The 15,917-nt window shown below is 38.5% G+C and overlaps 1 protein-coding gene across 5 annotated transcripts in view; it reads left to right on the forward strand.

Moving 5' to 3' along the window:
* The window catches only part of LOC149162988 (RNA helicase family protein), a 405,052-nt gene that overhangs the window by 317,583 nt on the left and 71,552 nt on the right, over positions 1-15,917 (forward strand). The gene's annotated exons all lie outside the window — the stretch shown is intronic.

Genomic DNA, 15,917 nt, shown 5'->3' on the forward strand with positions numbered 1-15,917 from the left:
TCGAAGGAAGAGCTTGCACTTTGACTACATTGCCACATTCTGCTATTTTACTGTGTTTTCTAACATGAGGAAGACTGATACAAGAATAAATTCGGACGAACTGGAAGAGGAGAAGACAAGCTTTACAAAGCATCCTAATCTATATTTATATGACTGATCTGCCGTGCAGTAGATTCCTCTGGCTTGCTTTCCTGATCAACAATTTTGAAGCTGGAGCAGCTGGCGCTTGGAGCATTAAGTTTCTCCATCATATATTTTAGGATGTCCATGGATTCTTGAATATGAGCGCACACATTGGATAAGGCGTTGAATTGCTCCTGCAAGGAGGTAACACGATGAAGGAAAAGATTTAAATCCGCTTCATACTTTGCGTTGATTATCCGAGTGGAGGATTCAATCTTTTCATTCAGGACTCGCTGATGCACCCTGATTTGTTCTAGTTCTTCCTGGAGATCCCGACAGTGAAGGCAGTCCTCATTTCGGGCCATCTGAGGATCTTGAGAGCAATATTGAGGATGTGCTTGATAAATACTGTGCCAAGGAGTGGCAGTTGCAAACGGAATAGGGGAGTCTGAGCAAAGGGTCGGTGAACAGAGGAGGGTAAGAAAAAACCAGAGAGAACTTCCAAGGAAGCCAGCTGGGGGATCAGAAGCGGTTGGAAGGGAAGAGATAAGGTCGGATCTTAACAGAACAAGCGATTCTGAAATAAGAGGAAAAGGCAGGGGAGGGCACAAAGCCAGACAGTAAGTAAGAAGAGCAGTAGTGACAGGATGATCCAGAGAAGGAAAGCGAAGAGGGGAGAGAAAAATAACTGAAAGGCGACTGAAATAGAACGCGGCAGCGATGGACAACACCTTGAAGGAGATGGGAGGATGAAGGCGGGGTGTCCAGGCCTTTAAAGCTAGCGAGCTGTAAGGAAGAAGGGACAGAGTCACGCGGTGAGAGGAGAAGGCCTCACGGATTTCACTTGAGAAAACAGAAATCGATGTGAATGTGGAGTCAAAAGGAATGGGAGACAAGATATTCGGTGGCAGAAAGATTACCATATCAGGATTGCAGTAGATTTGGACAGAGTACGCCTTATAATTTTGGTCAGGTGTCAGCCTCAAACGATTTGTCATTAGTCAAGAAAGAGATCAGGGGAGATAATGAAAGGATTCTTTGTTGTTGCAAAAAAGATTTCCTTTGGTTCTGGTACAAGCTTGACTGGCGAGCTTGTTTGCTTCTCAGTTTAAGGTGCGAAGGACATGGAAAAAATTTATCTCCCAGGTTTGGCTGATCATGCTTTGACATCTGCTGATGATTTGCTGTATATGGATATTGGAGGGCTTTCTCTTGCTGTTCATGAGACTAATGATAATAGCAGAGTCCCTAAAAATCCAAGCTTTCCTGATTCCGTGGATTTGAAGCTGGAGTAAGCTTTGATAGAGAGCCAAGGCCTCTGCTCTGTTGTTGGAAAGAGTTCCCAGTCCCCACTCAAAAGAGACAAGGGGGTCTCCTTTGGGCGTATAGATGATTCCCCCTGCCCCCGCAGCTCCCGGATTAGACTTGGAGGCACCATCAAAGAATATGATATGAGTGTTGCTTTTGTAGAGCCATTCAGTAAATTCACCCTGCTTTAATCTTATTTTCCAATTATGACCGAGGGTGTTAGAAGAGTTGTTGTAGGTGATTGCTGGAGAGAGGTTGGTACACTTGTCTATTAGATTCCTGATGAAGTCTCTCTCTTCGTTACAGAAGCTGACCATATCAATTTTCTTTAGACTCTTGGAAGCTATGGTTTCTATTGCCAGACTTTTGGCTTTACTACAAAGATGTCTGGTTAATGTCTCCTGGTCCCTGAAAACCTTGCGGTTTCTTGCAATCCATATTTTCCATAAGAGTGCGTATGGGAGGGCGTCCTAGACCCTCTTGGCAATGTTATTTTTCTTATTTTGCGAGGGATAACTTTTCTTCTAGATGCTTAAGGCTTCGCCAATGGACTGATGTGAATTCCATGCGAAAGAGTCAAAGGAGGCATTTGTTTTCTCAAAATTTCGACTTATTTTATTATTTTATTATTATTATTATTATTATTTTCAATTTTTCATTTATTTTTAAATTTTTTTATTTTTTTAGTTATTTTAATTTTTTTAATTTAATTTTTTATTATTTATATCTTTTTATTATTTTTTACTTTTTATTTTTGGATCCTCAAACTTAGCCCTTTAGAAAAATCACCCAGGACCTAGGACTTAGGATTTATGAGGGGATAAAACATTTTTAACCCTCAAGACACTTTACATCATGTCTTTTACAATTTTACATCTCAAGGGGGAAAACCCATTTGACATAGACCACCTAGTTCTGCGACACAACTATAATCTTGCAAATCAAACAATTTGTAATAACCTAGCCCAGTGTTGTGAAAATCGCGATATTATCATTTTATCGCGATTTTTTCCCGAAGCCGATATTATTGCGAGTTACAATCGCGGATTTTTTTATACCTGATAATTTCGAAAAATTTGCGATAATTTGAAATAATCGCAATTTTTTTGAAAAAATCGCGATTTTTTCCGAATTTATCGCCGAGGGTCGCGGCAGCGCGGTTTTATAAGGGATGCTAAATGTTCGGAATGCAATTTTTTTGAAAGAAACAAATAATTTTTGAGTGGGGCAGCTTAATGATCAAGTCTAGGCCCTAGTATTGATTCATGGTAATGTTAAATTCTTAAAGTAAAAATGACATTCTCCTTAATCTTCATTTTCATCCTTTTACTTAAATTTTTAACATTACCATGAAATGACTCAGGATGTTTGAGAGTGGTTCCGGCCTCATTGGATTTCATATGGAGAAAGTAGAATTTTAGATTTCATTCAAAATTCGGCAGACTTATCAATTTTTCAGGATTTCAGGATTGGGAGATTGTAATGTTTCCAGGTGACACCACCTACTCGGGCTACCCCTGCCACGAGTAGAGGATGTGATTTACCTCCTATAGCTCCTACTTCTAGTTCTTCAGCTTCTAGAGCACAGGAGATTCCATTGCCAACTCCACTAGCACCAGCATTTACATCTAGAGTGAAAGGGAAAGTTGTGGCATTTTCTCGCAAGAGGGGTAGAGGAAATCAATAGTATTAGACTTTAGTTATTTTCTTCATTTTATTGTATATGACATTATGACATGATGAGATACATTATTATATTTTTTGTTGATATTTTGAGGCTGAGTTGGGACTCAGGAGTCAGGACTTACTTTTTAGGACATGATTCAATGTTATGTGTGATTTTGGCACTAGAAATGATATTAAACATCTTATATATTAGTTCTTTTATCATATTTATGTGTCAATGTATTTATTTTATGTTGTAGATGGTTTAGATATTAAAATATTGAAAACAAATGAAAAAAAATGAATATTTTTGTACCAAACGATTTTTTCCCGATTATTTCTGATTATTTCCCGATAATTACAATTTTTTTATGATTTTTTCTTTGCGCTGATATTATCCCGATAACGATTAATGCAACATTGACCTAACCAAATAGTTAGAGTTATTTCCAAATTACTTTTACATAGACTCCAAGCACACTAGGATTTCCCTAAGATTCTAATGACAAAATCCATTCCGGCTTTGGGGTTAGGCTGAAGGAAAACTCTGCTGATCATGTATCAGTGAGACAAAAAACCTTCCGGAACGTAGATTATCTCTAGAAAATTAGGTTTACCTAGGCAATTTACATACATGACTAAGATCTGCTAAGATTATTTACAAGCTACACATGCAGACTGGGTTTACAACATAACATGATTGGGCTGATGATGACAATTGAATGGCACAGACACGTTGCTCAAGCACTATCCCTTTTGCGAAAAGGGGGTGTACTGCTATGGGTAGTTGACACGTAGTGGTCAATAGGAACACTCTTCAACTTCAACTTCATCTTCAAGAATAACACTTTATGCATGTGGTTTTCAAGCATCTCGTTTTGTTTATGCACTAAATGTATTATCTTCTTCTCATTCTCATGAGTGGCTCATTGATTCTGGAGCTTCTTATCACATGGTAAAAAACAAACCCATTTTTTCTTCTTTAAATGATTGTAACACCAAAAATATATATGTTGGTGATGATAGATCTCTTAGTGTTGTAGGACTGGAACTATTCATCTAGACAATGATCAATTTAATGATGTATTATGTGTTCCTACCTTATCCTGCAACCTTCTATCTGTATATTAGATAACTCATTCTGGTGAAGATAAAACCGTTGAATTTTCACCTCATGTTGTTGTAATTAAGGACCTAAGAGATCCTAGACAGATTTTAGCGACTGACATTGCTAATGATTCTACAAGGTTGTATAAGTTTAACAACTTTGGGTCATCAACTCTTCCCTCGGTATTTGTTGCTCATAATGATGAAGTGAGCAAACTTTGGCATGAGCGATTTGGTCACTTAAACTATTGCTCCCTTCAAAAACTATGTAAAGAAAATATGGTGATAGGTCTTCCTATGGTATCTTGCAAAGATGTTGTTTGTTCCGAATGTGTACTTGGAAAACACCATTGGGATAGGTTTGAAAAACATACCTCTTGGCACGCCTTAACCCCTTTATAGCTTGTGCATAGTGATTTATGTGGTGCACTTCCAGTTGTTTCATTCTCTGGCTACAATTATTTCTCAACTTTCATTGATGATTTCTCAAGAGTGAAGTCTTTAACATGTTCTTGGCCTTTAAAGCCTTTGCTGAGAAACAATCTGGACATCAAATTCTTAAGCTAAGATCTGATAATGACAGAGAATATGTTAACAACAAATTCATCAACTTTTATATTGAGCATGGAATTCAATTGCAACATACTGTTCCATATACTCCACAGCAAAATGGTGTAGCTGAAAGGAAGAATCACACCTTAAAGGAAATGGCTAATTGTATGCTTCAATCTAAAGGACTTAGTCTTAATTTTTGGGCAGAAGCAATTAACTATGCAAATTACATAGTAAATCACACTCCTACTAAGGTTTTAAAGAATTTCACTCCAGAAGAAACTTGGAGCTCAATTAAACTAGACGTAAGTCACTTTTGTGTTTTTGGAAGTGAAGCATGGGCCCCTATTCTAGATGAGAAACATAAAGCCTTAGAACCTTAAGATTGTTAGATGTTCTGAAGATGTCAAAGGATATAGATTTCTTCGACCTCAATCCAAAAATGCTATCATTAGAAGAGATGTAAAGTGTGCTGAAAATATATTGGCCTACGAGCCTAGTTCGACAGATGTGCCACCTCTCTCTATCCCTTCTACTTATGAAAATATTTTTTCTTCTGATGATGATAGCGAGGATGACAATCCTCCCCCGCCTTCTCGGGATCCTCCTTCAGCTCCTCAGCTTCCAAAATGGGTCCGTGCTACTCGAGATGCAGCAGGTGCTCTTGTAGGTGATCCTACAGACCAGCGTCACATACGTTCTCAGTTTAATAGAGCCTCTTCTTTACTGGCTCAAGCTTCAACGAATAATCATCCTGACATCTGGGATGGGTGACCTCCTGGGAAGTCCTGGTTACCGGGTGCAAGCCCCGGAAGTGATGATTGATGCTATGTGATTCGTTCTCCACATTTCACTAGTTTCAATCCCACTTCTTCACCCCTGTGAGCATCACCCGATGCAATGAGTGCTAAGTGAACTATTCAAAAATCATGAGAAATTAGTCACTTTACGACTACCTCTCATGGAAATGGTCATACTTTGAATGACTTACTTAACGCAGTTGAATCCCAAAAAATGATATCTAAAAAAAAAAAAAAAACCTTTACAAAAGCTTCAGGCCATCCAGATTGGGACGCGGCTATGAATGAAGAATATCATTCATTATTGGCAAATGATACATGGGACCTTGTTCCTCTTCCAAAGGGACGAAAACTTGTTAGATGCAAATGGGTTTATAGAACCAATTTTGGACTAGATGGAAAAGTTGATAAACATAAAGCTCGTCTTGTTGTTAAGGGTTTTTCACAAGTTGAAGGCATTGACTGTACTAAAACCTTCTCCCCTGTTGCCAAAATGAACTCTATCCACCTTGTTCTTTCCAATGTTCCACCAAGATTCTGGGACGGGGAGGCGTGGGTGTTGGGTGACGCACAAGGGGGACGTGTTGGAGTACCCTCAAATTTTAGGGAAATTTAGGATGGACGGGGGGACGTCGGAGTATATAATTTTTTTTTTCCTTTCTAATATATATATATATATATTTCAAATTCATATTCAATAATGAAAGCATAAATCCAAGGATACATACATAATTGAATTAAATAATGAGATACTTTGATCCATATTCATTATTCATTATTCACCATTCTAGAATCTATAATGATTTAAAAATTAAATTCATCTTTCATCATTCTAGATGCTAAATTGATTTAAAATTAAAATTCATCATTCATCATTCTAGAATTTAATTAGTACTAAGCAAAATAGACTATAATTGATACTAAAATTTGAAGATTGGAATAGTAAATTGATATAACTAAAACTCAAAAACAGTGGAGCGCTGAGTTTAAAAGTCACTCTAAAGTACACAAAGGGCTTGGTGCTTTTGATTAAATACTAATTCCATACCCTTGTAAATGACAAAATGCAATGGAAACATCGCAATCCATAAAGTCCCGAATTCCTGAAAAATTGTTAAGCCTGCTGGATTTTGAGTGAGATCTAAAATTCTACTTTCTCCATATGAAATCCAATGTGGTCGGAAGCACTCTCAAATATCCTGAGTCATTTCATGGTAATGTTAAAAATTTAATTTAAAGGATAAAAATGAAAGATAAAGAAGAATTTCACTTTTACTTTAAGAATTTAACATTACCATGAATTGCATAGCATTAGTAGGTAAATATGGTAAAATACTAGGTTTTCGCTGTCATAAATCATTGTTTACAAGCAAATTTAAGGGGGGACACATAGCCCATTTTGAGGGGGGACGCCCAAGCATCACCTTTTTAGGGAGTCACGTGCCCGACATTGGGGAAACGTTCCCCCCTACGTCTCCCCAAAAGGGGGATGTGGAGAAATGTTTCCCGAGATGTCCCCCCGTCCTAGGTGCGTGGGGTGTGAGGGGTGCGTGTACCCGACCCTGGTTGACACGTCCCTGTGGAACACTGGTTCTTTCCCTTGCTGCCTTTTTCAAATGGGAAGTCCATCAGATGGATGTTAAAACTTCCTTCTTGCATGGGGACTTGCATGAAGAAATCTATATGGAACAACCTCCTGGCTTTATACAAACCGGCGCCAGCCTTGTATGTCAGCTTAAGAAATCCCTTTATGGTCTCAAGCAAGCCCCTCGGGCTTGGTATGCCAAAATGGATAGCTTTCTTTTAGATACTGGCTTTTCGAGGTGTCATTCTGACAATACTAGCTACACCAAGAAAGTGGGTAAGTCTCTTATCATTCTTGTTCTCTACATTGATGATCTTATCCTTACTGGTAATGATCCCAACCTCATAAACCATGTGAAGTCCAACCTTAAAAAGCAGTTTGAAATGACAGACTTAGGACACTTGCATTATTTTCTTTGTCTTCAAGTCTTGCAATCCAAAGAAGGTATTTCCCTTTCCCTGTCCAAGTATGCCTATGTGTTATGAATATAATTCATAACAAGTAAATAATAAACTAAGTGTGAATATTGAATAATCAAATATTGGTTATGTTAAGTAGTCATTAAGTTAAGTGAAAAGGCATGTCTAAAAGACATGCCTAGTCACGAAAGGACACCTACTTAAGTATATATATATATATGCAAGTCCTCCTTATAACAATAATCACTTATCCATTTTTTATATAATAAATTCTTATTACAAATACCTCGTGTATTTTTACGTTTAAGTCAACAAGCTATCAGTTTTGATGCTTCAGTGGTATTAGAACCTTGTTGCACAATATAATCATGCGGGTCTTTGAACGTTGTTTGCTGCATAATGTGCCATTACGCTCTCGTCCTAAATGCGTTGAGCAGTTTAGTAAAATTCAAGAAGCATTTTGGTGTTTAGAAAAATCATTTGCAAAAGTTAAAGCATGTCGAATGGAAATAGATAATAAGGAAGATAATAATGACAATGAAGAAGACATTGAAGATGATGAAGAGGAAAATGTGGAAGAAGAAAAAGAAGAAGAATTCGATCAAAATGTTGATAATGATGAATATGAAAATGATAGAGATCAAGATGATGATTCTAATGATAATAAGGATGAAGATGAGGTTGATGAGGACTATCTTGACAAACAAGAAGATGAACAATATCGTAACAATGAGGAAGATGATGAAGAAGATGCACATGAAGATGAAAATGATTTGAACAACGAGCTCGATTTGGGCGAAGATCGACATAAATTGCTTGCACTCCTTGACAAAGTAAGTAGGGATATAAATGATGTTGCCTTTCAACTGGGCTTAATCAACTTAATCCACTCGTTAATGGCGTCCAAGAGGCAGATAATTAATCACAATGGAGTCATACGAACTTTGTCAAATTTCAATCTCAAGCCCGACCACTGTCTATCTAGTAGCAAAGAGCATTTTGACACACTGTTCTACATAATCTTGGAACTCTGGGGCACACATGGTGCACTAGGGCATCCTCGACTTTCATAGGCAATGGCTTCATTAGTGGGGCCAATGAATTCTAAGATAGATGGGGCATAGTACTAACATTTATTGCAAACAATATCCTCCACACTGAAGAGCTTGAGTATAATGCCAACTATATGCCCCGTGCTTTCCCACTGTTGACCACCATTTCTGCTCCACGTTCCTCTTGTCGGCCCACGAATTTGGATGCATATATTTTGCACAGTCCAAGAGATGTGACTGCTGGGTCAAACAACTTGCTGTCAGATACGTCATTTAGTTCCAAATACATACCATAGTTTGGACATATTCATATTATTTAATCAATTTAATTATTAAAAAAAGCATAATATAATTATTATTTATTAAATAAATAATATATATATATATATATATATATATATATATATATATTATTTAAAAAACAAATAAATCGATAACCCAGGATTCAGACATTGTTCCAGCAAATTACATATGTCGAGATGACAAACATAAAGATGAAGAAATTGTTAGCAATACATCTTTGAGGACAAAGCTTCTGAAGGAAGGGGCTGCGTTATGAATATAATTCATAACAAGTAAATACGTCATTTAGTTTTAAATACATACCATAGTTTGGACATATTCATATTATTTAATCAATTTAATTATTACAAAAAATCATAATATAATTATTATTATTTATTTAAATAAATAAATAAATAATAATAATATTATTATTTAATTTTATAACCCAGGATTCAGACATTGTTCCAACAAATTACATATGTCGAGATGACAAGCATAAAGATGAAGAAATTGTTAGCAATACATCTTTGAGGACAAAGCTTCCGAAGGAAGGGGTTGTGTTATGAATATAATTTATAACAAGTAAATAAATAAAATAAATGTAAATATTAAATAATAAAATATTGGTTATGTTAAGTAGTCATTAAGTTAAGTGAAAAGGCATGTCTAAAAGACATGCCTAGTCACGAAAGGACACCTGCTTATCTATATTTATGCGGGTCATCACTGTAAGAATCATTAGTTATACATTTTTTATATAATAAATTATTATTACAAATACCTCTTGTGTCTTTTCACGTTTAAGTTAACAAGCTATCAGTTTTGATGCTTCACTAGGATCTTCTATGCCACTTTCACATGGAAGACCGTAGGCAAGCCCCTTCTCCCTTTCAGTCTGGAGCCAAACTTTCAGTCACTTATACTTCCCCTGAAGTTGATGCTACCTTATACCGTCAGCTTGTTGGAAAACTTTTGTATCTGACCCATATCCATCCTGACCTTTCCTTTGCTCTTGGCCTTGTTGCTTGATTTATGCAAAACCCACATGAAAGTCATTGAAAAGAAGTTAAAAGAATACTTCGTTATGTTCGAGGTACAATTCAATTTGGGATTCATTACAGTGCAGAAGCATCTCCTCTATTGGTTCGTTTCACTAATTCTGATTGGGATGGTGACCCTAATGATCGGAAGTCTACTACAGGTTATGTCTTCACTCTTGGTTCTAGACCTATTACATGGGCTTGCAAGAAACAAAGTGCCATTTCTCTTTCTTCAGCAGAAGCAGAGCATCGTGGCACCGTTGAAGCTAGTAAGAAAGCCTTGTGGCTTCGTCAGATCCTGTTAGAGTTTGGTTTTCAGCAGCAACATTTGACTGCACTTTGGTGTGATAATCAAAGTGCAAAGATCAAGTCCAACATCAGTGCAACAAACACATTGAACTACAAATGCATCTCATCGGAAAGCTCATTCATGACCATGTTCTTGAAGTGCAATATTGTTCAACCGATGATCAAGTTGCAAACATCTTTACAAAGGCTCTCACATAGGCGAATTTTACTAAACTTCGATTTATGGTTGGAGTTCAGGAAGTTGTCACTAAGGGGGGATAGGCTCTAATGCCTCCTTCCTTCTCCTATTGTGTCATCTTTATACATCCTTCAATCCTATCCCAAGTTGTTCTTAAGGGGGAATGTTAGGATATTCCGACAAATAGGAAATAATTAAGTATAACTTGGTCTAGTGTATAGTTAGGTAAAATGTGTTTCTTTAGTATGTACTTTTTGTAACTTACAATCCGACAGTCACGATATGTTCTAGACATGAAGTGATCTGACGATTGATTCTCTTGTCGGTATTACCGACACTTGATCCGTGGCTTAGCATCCGATTGGTCCATGATCTCTATTTAAAGAGCATGGAGGGTCATTTGTTAGGTGACTGTTCATGAGAGAAGCTTATGTAAATTTTCTTTCTTTTACATTAATAAATTGCCTGAAGTGGCTGCGTTGGCTCAGGTCGTGACTGTTTCCCTCTTTGAGGGTTTTAACCACATCAAAAATATGTTGATTTGGGGTAGCATCGGATGTGATCTAGCCACGAAATTTGGTGGAGAGGTTGGGGCACACAAGATCTCCAATACCCAGAAAGGGTTTGGGCACATTCTAAACAGATCAGGAGATATTAAAATAATTAATATTTTTAATGGAGTCCCTAAGTCTAGACTTAGGGGAAATAAAATATTAATGTGTATTAATATGAATCTGTGTTAGAGTGGTCCAAAAGACATGGATCAAGCTAGATCTAATCTTAGCCGTTGATTAGGGACTTAATCTCGGCCGTTGAGATGTCAATAGGAAAAGTATAAGAGGAGGCTTGAGGGTCACTTGGGGAAGACACCAGAGTGATCAGTCATTCTATTCTCTAGAGCAGGGTTTGCTAAGAGAGATAGAATCAATGATCAGGAGAGCAGCTAAGGGGCATTGAGTATCAAGAAACAGAGAAGGCAAAGATTGTGCCGGGAGAGCAGCACAACAGCCAAGGAGAGGGATGCAGAGCTAGCAAGGGCTCACGCAGAGGTAGCCAAGTGCTGTGCAGAGCACCAGAGAGGCCAGCGTGTCTGACGCAGAGGCCCAAAAAGCTGACGCAGGGCTTCCTGGGGCTGACGCAGGCCAAGAAAAGTTGACGCAGGGCTAGCGTGAGACAGAGAGGGGTTGACGCAGTCCAAATTGGGCAAACGCTGGGGTTGCAAAGCAGTTTTGTGTTGTTTCTGGGGTTTCAGCCAGGAGATTTCTCTCAAACTATGAGGTATAGCTGCTAAGGAAATTCTTTGTTGGGTAGGCCAGTTTCGGCACCCAGATTGTACTCTGATATTGCTTAATAAGAAAACCCTCAGATAGCGGCACTGACTTTCCCGCATTGGGTTTTTTCGGGGACATTGGTCCAAAAATAATGGTGTCGTGTGGTGTGTTTGTTCTTGTTTCTTTTAGTTGCTGATCTGTAATATGTTGAGAATGCACTGGTGTTTATTTTCATTATATACTTTGTAAATAACTTGTTAAAGAAAAATAACAAGTAGGTAGGAATAAATCAGAAAAAGTGCATGAAGGGTTTCTAAACTAAGTAAACTTAGAAACTTCAACAGAACACTGGTGTACTGATCTGTGATCTGTTTGTGAGTGGTGTCCATTGGTGTTCTATTTAAGGAACTTACCCTGTAAATTCCTACAAGAAGCAACAATATAGCTAAGAGTTTATTCGGTTTAATACACTCATATATCTGCGGTCCAATGTCTACAAGGGCTATCAACGGTGTTGAGTATTTTCTCACCTTTATAGATGACCATTCCAAGAAAACTTGGATTTATTTCTTAAAAACCAAGGATGAGGTCTTTGATTGGTTTAAAGAGTTTAAGGCTCTAGTGGAAAACCTGACAGGAAGGAAGATCCAAATACTGCTCTCAGATAATGCCATAATGGTGCGAATACACAATAAAAACTTCACAGATTTCTGCGCAAGAGAAGGGATCAGAAGAGAGTGGACAACACCTTATAATCCAGAGCAGACTGGAGTCGCAGAAAGGAAGAACATAACTATTGTTGGAGCTACAAAGGCGATGTGATATGAGCAGAATCTACCTAAGTTTTTATGGGCAGAACCATGCAGCACGACTGTATACATTCAGAACAGGACCCCTCACAGGGCTTTAGGAAAGAAGACATCGGAGGGTGTTTTCACGGAAAAGAAGCCAGAAATGAGTCACCTCAGGGTATTTGGAAGTGTGGTTTATTGTCAAATTCTAGAAGAGAAGCGGAGCAAGTTAGAGAAGATAGCCGAAGTTGGATATCTTGTAGGTTACAGTGAGACTTCAAAGGCATACCGAATCTACAATCCAAGCAGTAAGAAGATTGTAGTAAGGTAGGATGTAAAGTTCATGGAAGATAGATCTTTCAAGAAATCTCTAGAGATGTCTTTTGAAAAATAGGGTGAGGATGTTTGTCTTGTCCAACAACAGGGAACAGATCTAGCAAGAAGACAAGTATCTGGTTCGAGCACTGTAACCAGTATTAGCATCTCCTCAAGAGAAGAGGAGCCAGGAGTGTCACAACAGGTACAACAATTGGAAGAGGAACAAATGGAACCTCCCATCCCCAGTTGAAGGACTAGACAAGAAGTACGACAGAATCTGAGGGAGGCAAAAGAATTTGTTGGGGCTCCTAGAGCCGAGGAAAGGCAGCATAGACAACCTGACAGGTACCAAGCATTGGTAGCTTAGGTCGAAGAACCCTGTAGTTTTCATGAAGCCGTACATCACTAAGTGTGGGTGGATGCCATGGTAGAAGAGTATAGTTCCATTATGACAAATGATGTATGGGAAATTGTACCAAGACCAGAGAACATATCAATTGTGGGTTCAAGATGGATCTACAAGATCAAGTATGCTGCAAATGGCAGCGTAGACAAGTATAAGGCTAGGTTCATCGCGGAAGGATATGCGCAAAATGAAGGAATAGACTATGAAGAGACCTTTGCCCCAATAACTCGGTATACCTCTATCAGATCCGTTATATCCCTTGCAGCACAAATGGGATGGGAGATTCACCAAATGGATCTCAAGACAACGTTCTTGAATGGGGTGATAGAAGAGGAGGTATATATTGAACACCCAGAAGGTTTTGAAACATATGAAAAGAGAACTCATGTGTGTAGATTGAAGAAAGCCTTGTATGGGCTAAAACAAGCACCCAAAGCTTGGTATGGTCGAATTGACAACTACTTACAGCAGTTGGGATTCATCAAGAGCGATGCCGATCCCAATCTTTATTATCTGTTAGTAGAAGATGAGCCGTTAATTCTGGTATTATATGTGGATGATCTATTTTTGATGGGATCATCCAGACTCATAGAGGATTGCAAGAAGAACCTGGAAACAAAATTCGACATGAAGGATTTGGGGCTAATGCACTATTTTCTGGGATTGGAAGTTTGGCAGCAGGATGGTGAGATCTTCCTTGGCCAAGGTAGATATGCGACAGAAATTCTAAAAAGATTTAGAATGCAGGATTATCGACCTATGGCTACACCTATGATTACCAATTGGAAGAAAATAGATGCATTCGGAGACAAGGAAGTGGACCCCACCTTATACAGACAACTCATTGGATTGCTTATGTATCTGGTCAACACTAGGCCAAACATATGTTATACTGTCAACACCATTAACCAGTTCATGGTGGAACCAAAAAGGGCGCACTGGGCAACAACAAAGCTCAGGTATGTGTGGGGAACAATCAATTTTGGATTGAGATACACCAAGGGCAATGATATCAAATTGAGTGGATTCACTGATGCAGATTGGGTAGGAAGTTCAGTAGACAGGAAAGGTACCTCTAGGTATTACTTCAGTATAGGATCGAGGATGACCTCCTGGTGCAGTAAGAAGCATAAGTCTCTAGCACTGAGCTCGGCTGAAGCTGAGTATATGGCAGCTAGCACAACTACATGTGAAGCTATATGGCTCAGGAAACTGCTTGTAAATCTATTCAAGAAGAGGATGGAAGTGGCAAAAATATTCTGTGATAATCAAAGTTGTATCAAGCTCTCTGAAAATCGAGTGTTTCATGATCGCTCCAAGCACATTGATATTCGGTGTCACTTTATCAGGGACTGTGTTCAACGTGGGGCCGTATTGTTGGAGTATACTTCCACAGGAAATCAGGTAGTAGATGTACTCACCAAGGCTCTAGGAAGAACAAAGTTTGTTCAATTCCGCGAATAGATGGGTATGTTGGAAAATCCCTTTCAATTGCGTGATGTAACATTTGAGAGGAGCTATAATACAGATGGAGCAGTGGCAGTGGCAGTGTTATGGACAACAATACATTAGTAGCAACAACAACAGTGTGGGAAGAAGATGCTTCAGAAACAGAGCAACATGTAGTTGGACATTGTTGCTAGAGCACCTTCCTCGCTAAGAGGGAGCATTAGTTTTTGGTAGCATCATATGTGCTCTAGCCAAGAAAATTGGTGGAGAGGCTAAGGCACATGAGTTCTAAAGAACCCAGAAACTGTTTGGTGAAATTCCATCCGGATTGTATTTTATTAAAATAATTAATATTTTTAATGGGGTTCCTAAGTCTAAACTTAGGAAAATTAAAGTATTAATGGTTATTAATGAAAATATGGGTGAGAATGTTCTAGAAAGCGGATCAAGTCAAGTTTTAATCTTAGCCATTGATTAGAGACTTAATCTCGGCCGTTGAAGTCTCGACGAGAAAAGCATAAGAAGGAGGCTTGGGGTTCATTTCCAAATACACAGAGAATTGATCAGTCAGTTCGATATTCCTAGGGCAGGGTTGGCTAAGGAATTAAAACTAGTGATCAAGTAGTGAAGATCAAAGGCAGTGTTGGAAGGAAGTGATTTCCTGTTCCAGTGAATATACTTCAGAGAAGACAATGAAGGATTAGAGAGGCAATGCAGTGCCAAGGAGGGGTAGCGCAACAGCTAGAGGAGGTTGACACAGAATCGCTGGGGGAAAAGCAGAGATTAGTGCCAGGAATCACTGTGGGTGATTGACAGAAGAAATCTCAATTTCTCGACAACAGGCACAACAACAGCAATGGTGATGTAGTCAGAGGGAGTCTCCACGCAGAGGCCACGCATTAACTGCGTAGGCTCACGCAGAGACTACATAGTGGGTCATCCAAAAGCTGGGGCCAGTGCAAAATCTCCAGATTCAGTGTGAGAAAATTCTCACTATCTTTCTATCAGTAATCTTCTCTGTGTGGATTTCCATTTCTCTGGGGCATCTAGTTTGTATTCAAAAATTTACTGCCAATAGAAACCCTCAGATTTGTTGCACCAGTTTTCCCGCATTGGGTTTTCCGGAGACTTTTGTCCAAAAACAAGTTGTCAATGTGTTTGTTCATGTGCTGGTGTTTCTCTTGCTTTTCTCATAATTTGTGAAGTCTGTAGCTTAATTATATCTGATATTTAATGAAGTATTGGTAGATAACTTATTA

Source organism: Pinus tabuliformis, chromosome 5_2, assembly GCF_031772625.1.
Source record: "Pinus tabuliformis cultivar Carrire ecotype Pingquan chromosome 5_2, CPIR1, whole genome shotgun sequence".
Taxonomy (NCBI): Eukaryota; Viridiplantae; Streptophyta; class Pinopsida; order Pinales; family Pinaceae; genus Pinus; species Pinus tabuliformis.